Source organism: Primulina huaijiensis, chromosome 6 (assembly GCF_012295235.1).
Source record: "Primulina huaijiensis isolate GDHJ02 chromosome 6, ASM1229523v2, whole genome shotgun sequence".
NCBI classification, from domain to species: Eukaryota; Viridiplantae; Streptophyta; class Magnoliopsida; order Lamiales; family Gesneriaceae; genus Primulina; species Primulina huaijiensis.
Genome location: NC_133311.1, coordinates 3,779,829 through 3,787,340, shown reverse-complemented (window position 1 = coordinate 3,787,340; position 7,512 = coordinate 3,779,829).

Here is a 7,512-nt window from a genome sequence, read left to right as displayed (position 1 = left end):
TTTACGTCTAAGAAAAATATTAGAAGTCAAATTTAAGCTTATATGATACTATGGGATATGCTCGAGTCAATAAAGGTAAAAGAAAGTCAAAATCGAGAATTTTGTGTCTCGGGTAGTACGAAAGGCTTGACAGAGTCCCGAAGAATCGTAATACATGTTAAACGATATTTTAAAATATTTATGATGAAAATATGAAATTTTACGATATATGCTAAAGTTGTACGAATTTTTCGGTAAAATGCTGTTTTACGAATTTTAAAGACATGATATTTTATGAATAAAAAAGAAAGAAAATATTTTGAAGGATGTGAATTTACTGTGACTAATATGATATGATATGATGTGATTGGGAATATCATGAGGGAGAAAGCCCCGGAGGGAGCCCGTTTACGGGAAAAGGCCTCGAGGAAGCCCGACGATCGTATTTCCACTTACGACGAGGCCTAGTGCTCGTCCCCATGCGCAACGGTGAGCTAAGACTGATCAATCGACCACATGATGATACGATTATAACTAGTCACTTTCAAGGATCAAACTCCACCCAAAAAATTGATATACGATGATGAAAAGTTTTACGTTTTAATGATTTATGATAATGATATATGATTACAAGATTTTACGCCAGATTATTTTACTAAAAGATTTATTTTAAAGCTGCATGTGCATGTATATGTATTATTTGCTATGTATAGTTAGAACGTATTGAGTCATTAGACTCACTAGATTTGGATGGTTGCAGGCGAGAATGATTTTGCGGAAGGCGCTGACGTTTGAGTGGATTGAGTTTTGCAGTATACTCCAGAGGGACATTTACTTTTCGCACTTACTTAGTATTTAAAGTTTTACGTAAAGATTTTGATTATTATTTATTTAGATATTTTATGCTTTATTTTGAAGTCTATTTTTGGATTTAAAATTCGGCGTATGATTTTGGGGGTTAACGATTTATAGATTTTTATGCATTTAAGATTTTTAAATGTGGAGTTATTTTTATGGGATTTTTGAATTTTATGGTTTATAAAATAAAAAAAAACTTTAGTAAGATTTTAAAGTTAAAAAGTAGCGGATGTTTCATAGATATGTCCAAAAGACAATATAGAACTATCGAAATTAGTTATGCTATGTACCACATAAAATCTAGGAAATCCTATAAAAACAAGAAGAAATTCTTGGAACATTGAAGAATATTCAAACAAGAATCAAACTCTAGAAAAACAACAAGTTCTAGTAAAAAGATCTCGGAAGAAGGTTATCATCATCCTTTGGTACTGAACTCTCACTGCACTAAAGATGGAAGACGAATGTAATGTCAAAACCTTTAACCAGCAAAGAAAAAAATGATCAATCTGATTAAAATTTTCTCAGAAAAGAAATTAAGCTGATGGCAATTATAGAAATGATTGGTCTAGAAGATCTTCATGAACTTGTAGAGTTTTTTGCGAATCTCAACGTCGTAGATATAAAGATGAATGCAACAAGAGGCGAACCTCCCTCAATAACTTAGTGATCTTCCCATGAATCACCAAGAGAAAGTGTGGGATCTCATAATACAAATATGATTGGACTCCAAACAGATTTTCATGTAGGTGAAGAAGTACACCCAGTGGGAATAAAGTCAAGGATCAATTTCCCTTTCATCAAACATCATAGGGGAAATCTATTTTAGAACCTGTACATTTTCATGGCGTTATTCTTAACCTTGATGTACTGGATTTTGATGTGCTGTCGTTGAGCCACCAAACTTAAATTCCTACTATCTAAGTAAAATTTGTGTAATGGTGAGCAGGGTCGAATCCACAGGGAACGGGAGATTATTTCTTTCGAGTAAAAATGCAAATAAAAGGGGGGATTTTTGAATATGAATTTAATAAAATACTATACTAAATTTATCAAAGAAAAGAAAACAATAAATTTGAATGACAATCAATCACATAGAATAAAGCGAAGAATTTAATATGAGAAAGATCTGATTCAAGGGAGTTCTACTATTTAATTATATCACTGTTCATCGGCTAACAAATAATTTATTCAAGTTATTCTAAGCAATTAACCTTAGAATAATAGGAATAACCGCTAAAATTCTTGTGTTTTCCTAAATTAATTGACCAAACCCAGCATCCAGTCAAAACTTACCAATAATCAACTGGGCACGGTAGTGTTCCATATTAATTAAAGATAGCATTTTAGTTTCGTGAAAACAGTTAATCCTAAAATCTAAAAACCGAGATAGCTGCAATTGGAAGATCTAGTTCCGTCAATTTATTTAGATTACACATGTTATGATAGCACAATACATCTAACCTATTGCTACTCACGTACCAATCGTTCATGACAATTACGGATAACTGAATTCATGGATAGCAATAGAAAATTATATATCGAATTAAATTGTCAAATTAATCGATATACAATGTTCATAGAATTAAATCATAAATCGACAAATACTTGGAATAAAAAGAATATTGAATATAAGAACGAATATCTCACGGTGATAAATTAAACAGTAAAAACAACCTTTAAATCATAAATAAAACTTAGCCTAAAGTTGTGGAGAGAATTTGAGAAATTCTTGCGCCTTTTTTCTTCTCTTGTGCGTGAGTTGTGGAGGAAGAAATTCGAGAGAATTCTCTTTGCTGCCGCCTCCTCTCTTGTTACATGGAGTAGGTTGGAAAGAAAAAAGGTAGTATTTTTATTTTTGGGTCCAAAAGAATATAAAAGCCCAAATATCTAAAATTAAACATAATAATTAAAAAATAAGAGATATTATCTTCCTTGATATAAAAAATTTCTATATTTCTCACTAAGCAGCCAAGGAATCGTCACAAGGCGTGACCACGCCTTATCCAAAAACATCTTCTTAACTTTTCTGCTCCACTATTCCCACTAAGATCATATCGGTAACATTAATTGTGATATAAAATCACCCTTTTTTGCCCATATTTATCGCAAGAGAATAAAACTTCCTTCTACAATAAAATCACACAAAAATGTGTCAATTAAGCACGTTGATAGTTGTAACAATGAGAGATATGACAATAAAAAACACAAACTATTATGAGCCTATCAGATTTCAAAAATAGAGAAGATCTCATAGATGATTGGACATCAGCTATGATAATCGAAGTAGGCACACTTGATTTCAAGAAAGTAAGATTCATTAAAATTTTAGAAATGAGTCTGATGAGATTAATTAAAATCGCTTGGGACATGACTTTGCATAAACCAAAGAGTCATTCATAGCCAGAGAATCTCTTAGCGAGATAGCTGGGAGAATGGATACTATATTTAGAGCACAATTTATAAGGGTATACTATTTTTACAGTCCAGACACAAAGAAGGAAAAGAAATATATTCAAACTCTGCATAGTCTTGAAATACATTATATATGTTTGATGGATGAATATTCACATTATGTTATTCACGATGGAATTCATGGGTCGAAGAAAATATAGCAATGAAACTTTTCTTGAAACGTCCCTTACCTCTTACTTTAAATAATTAATACTAGAAATTTTTTTTCAATATCTTCATAAAGATCGAACCATACCAAAACATAAATATATATTTAAAAAAATCGGAATTTTCAATAAAAAAAAAACCATAAATCGTCAATCATAAAAGCATATGTCAATCATACGAAATTCAGCACCTAAACTTTTAAAAACAAAACATAAAAATCTCTTTAAAATAATCTGATAGGATCTGTTTGGGGGAAATCGTTGAGCTACAATAGCTTGGTTTTTGAAAGATTGAACACCGATTAATTAAATCGAGTTTGATTTTCAAAACAAGCGGAAGACACTCGAAATAATCTTTCGTAGAAATTGATTGAATATTTTGTAAAGTATTTAAAATATATTCAAGTTTAATGAGTAAAAATATTTTTGTTGAAACATTTTATCAAACGCTTGGTATGCAATATTTTGATATTTGAAGAACACATAAAATGCTTCAACAATGCATCTTTAAAACAATGGAAATGATAATTTAATGCAACAAATAAATAGACACAAATTTGTTTATGGATGTTCGTAGACTTCAAATGCTCCTACGTCACCCCTTCTTCTATTTAGGAATGATTCACTAGAAGACTTTGATTAATACAACTCTTTTTACAAACTCAATCTAAAAGAGCAGCACCCAACTAGAACTCCTAGCACTCAAGATTGCATGCAGCATCTCACAACCAGCATATTGTTTAATCTCTCATATGCAAAGACTACAAACACATTGTTTTACGTCTTTGTGTGAAGACTCACTCAACTAAACTTTGAATTTCAACTCTCATGTATATGTGTGAGTGATTGTGTGCGAGGAATTTATCTTTTACAGTGTACATTTCAAATTTTTCCTCACACAAGGGCTTGTGCTCTCAACTAGCTGATTTCTTCATGTTAACCGCACATGCTTTTAAACTTCTTCAAAAGCTTTTGTTTGATCTTCAAAATGTTGTATTTATAGGTCCCAACATTGATATATACGTTAGACAATATGATGGGTGAACTGACATTCTTTCTTGGTCTGGAAGTGAAGCAAATGGAAACTGTTACATTTATCAGTAAACTAAATATACGAAGGAACTGCATAAGAAGTTTGGCATGGAAACATGTTCAGCTGCAAATACTCCCACGAGTTCATCAATTAAATTAGATAAAGCTGAAGATGGAATATCAGTTGAGATGACACTCTACAGAGGTTTAATAGGTTCTTTACTTGACCTAACTGTTAGTCATCCTGATATTGTGTTTGATGTCTGCATGTGTGCTAGATTTCAAGCAAATCCTAAACAATCGCTAGATTTCAAGTCAGCTGCCAAACGAATATTGAAATATCTTAAAGGCACACAAAATGTGGGCTTATGGTATGATAAAGACTCATCTTTCAATCTAGTTAGCTATTCAGATGCAGATTATGCAGAATGTAAACTTGATCGAAAAAATACTAGTGGATCGTGTCAGTTTTTGGGAGATAGACTGATTTCCTGGTTCAGCAAGAATCAAACATCCATCGCAACTTCCACAGCTGAAGCAAAATATCTAGCTGCTGGAAGTTGTTGCGCTCAACTGCTCTCAATTCAGCAACAACTGAGATATTATGGTTTCATCGCAGAGGATTTACCAATATTTTGTGACAACACTAGCACAATTGCGATTATATATAATCCAGTTCTTCACTCTAAAACAAAGCATATTGATGTCAGATATCAGTTCACCAGAAATCATGCTCTCAAGAAGGACATCAAACATCTCAACTGAACAACAAGCAGCGGATATCTTCGCAAAGCCACTACCAGAGACTAAGTTTTCTTACTTTAGAAATATTTTAGGGCTTATTGATTTATCTTAATACTTAATTTAAGGAGAACATTGAATTATAGATAAGACAGTTATCAGTTAGTCTTGAACTGAACTGACTCAGTTTCCAACTGATCAGTCAGCTCTCGATCAAACTGATCTTATCATATAAGTTAACTGATTATCGATTCAGTTAAGATTTCATAACAAGTTTTGTGACTTCTAAGGTTACTTCATTAATTATACCATTCATTGAATATTATTGGAAATTCGTTTACAAATAGTTCAATCGATTTAAATTCAAAGTTTACGGTTGTAGTAAATGCTACCTGTACGGATTAACCTTGGACAGCCACGTGTCCAAAAATTTGAACAGTTACAAACATATATTTGTGCCGCCTTTCTTCAGTTCATTTCATTCAGTTCTATGCTCTCAAGCACTTAAAACTCAGAGAAATCTTTTTCGCATAAAAACTAAGCAAATGGCAAGACAAACCCCAGCCTTCATTCTTAATGCTATGGCAATTGAATTCGAATCTGTTATGTCTATTCCTGATGAAGCTGTTCGAAGCGTATTCTTGAAGCTCGAAGCTACGGATCTGAGGAAATTCTTGGGAATGGCAACGCAAGTTATTTATCCGAAGGAGATTCAAGCAGTTTATGCTAACAACACAGTTTCTATTGACAGCAAGATCTCCATGACTGTCAACAACCAGATGCTGACTATAGATGAAGGATTCTTCAGCAATCTTTTCCAACTACAAACTAAAGGTCTGTCACACTTCTCTAAAGTCATAATCACTGACATCGAAGAAATGCAAACTTTTCTATCTGCTGATGGGAAGAAGATCAAGGTGTCTGAAACAAAGAAGGAACTGAAGCCAGAGATCCAGTTGCTGGCTGATATTGTTGCCAAGGGCGTTTTAGCCAAGGCAGGTTCCTTCGCTGCCCTTACTCTGGAGAAATTTCAAATCATGACTGCAATCATGAAGGGCACAAGCTTGAACTGGTCAACAATCATCTTCAACATTCTAAAGAATATGGTTCAATCTTCAAAGCAGTCGAATAGTTTTGCACTGCAGCTCAGCCATTTGTTGGAAAGCTCTTGTATTATCAGTAACTCCGCTGAAAGGATGTCCAAATTCAATGTGTTTAATGCCAAGAATGTTCAGTAAACCAGAACGAAGATGGACATAACACCTGCCAAGTTCGTGAAAATCAAGCAAGAGATTGGGATGATAGCTGTTCCAAAATCTGTGAAGATTGCAAAAGCCAAGGCTTTGACTCGCCAACTGACAAAAAAAAGAAGACTAGTTGTCAACGACAGTGATTCGGAGAAAACAACTCTACGAAAATTTTGCAGAAACCAAGGTCTCAGAAGACCAAACCAGCAGCTCCCGGAGCCATTCCAACTATCATATTGATGTCTACTGGAGCTGAGGCACCCTTTGCTGTCGAACCAATCCAATCAGTTCCAGTTGCATAATCAGCTAAAGAACCTCAATTGAAGAAGCCAGCTGATCACCCTTCCAAGATCATTACCGAATCTGGTGAAGTGCTAAAGCTTGTTGGTCTCCGTTCAACTCCCACTACAGTTATTCATCCTACCGTTCTTCCAATCGCACAACCCAAGGGTGTGGTGATTCTCTTTATTCTTCAAAAGCCGCAACTAGCCCTAGGAGTCCCCCACCATGTGGTCCCTCTCCTAGCTTGCTTCCAGCCCTTGCACGGCCACCCTAGACCCTTATACCATCCCCTTAAGTCTCCTGGACGTGAACCTAACCACAGTTAAGTGTCGCGTTCTCTAAGAAAGAAAAGTCGAACCCTAGTCCTCAATACATATAATTTTCGTTCAACCTAAATGCTCTATTTTTCCAGCCTTCAAACATGAACCTAAGGGTCCCTAACATGTGAAAAATCATCCTTTCAAGTTACCCTACCATGTCAGCCCCCTTTTGCATCATTAGGAAGAGTTGTAGGTTTAAAAAACGCATGTTCTAATCATAGTTTGGCAAAAAAACGAAAAAAATTACAAAACCAACATGCTTTTCATACAATCATACATCAAATATATATTATGGTGTGATAGATGAGAAAAAAGAGAATTAAGGCCTGCCTTTGCGTATATTACGCTCGAAAACAATTTGACGATGCGAGGAACGTGGGCGGAGATGGACCTTGCTGATTTTTCCTCAAGCTTCTCGTGAGTTTCCTTCCA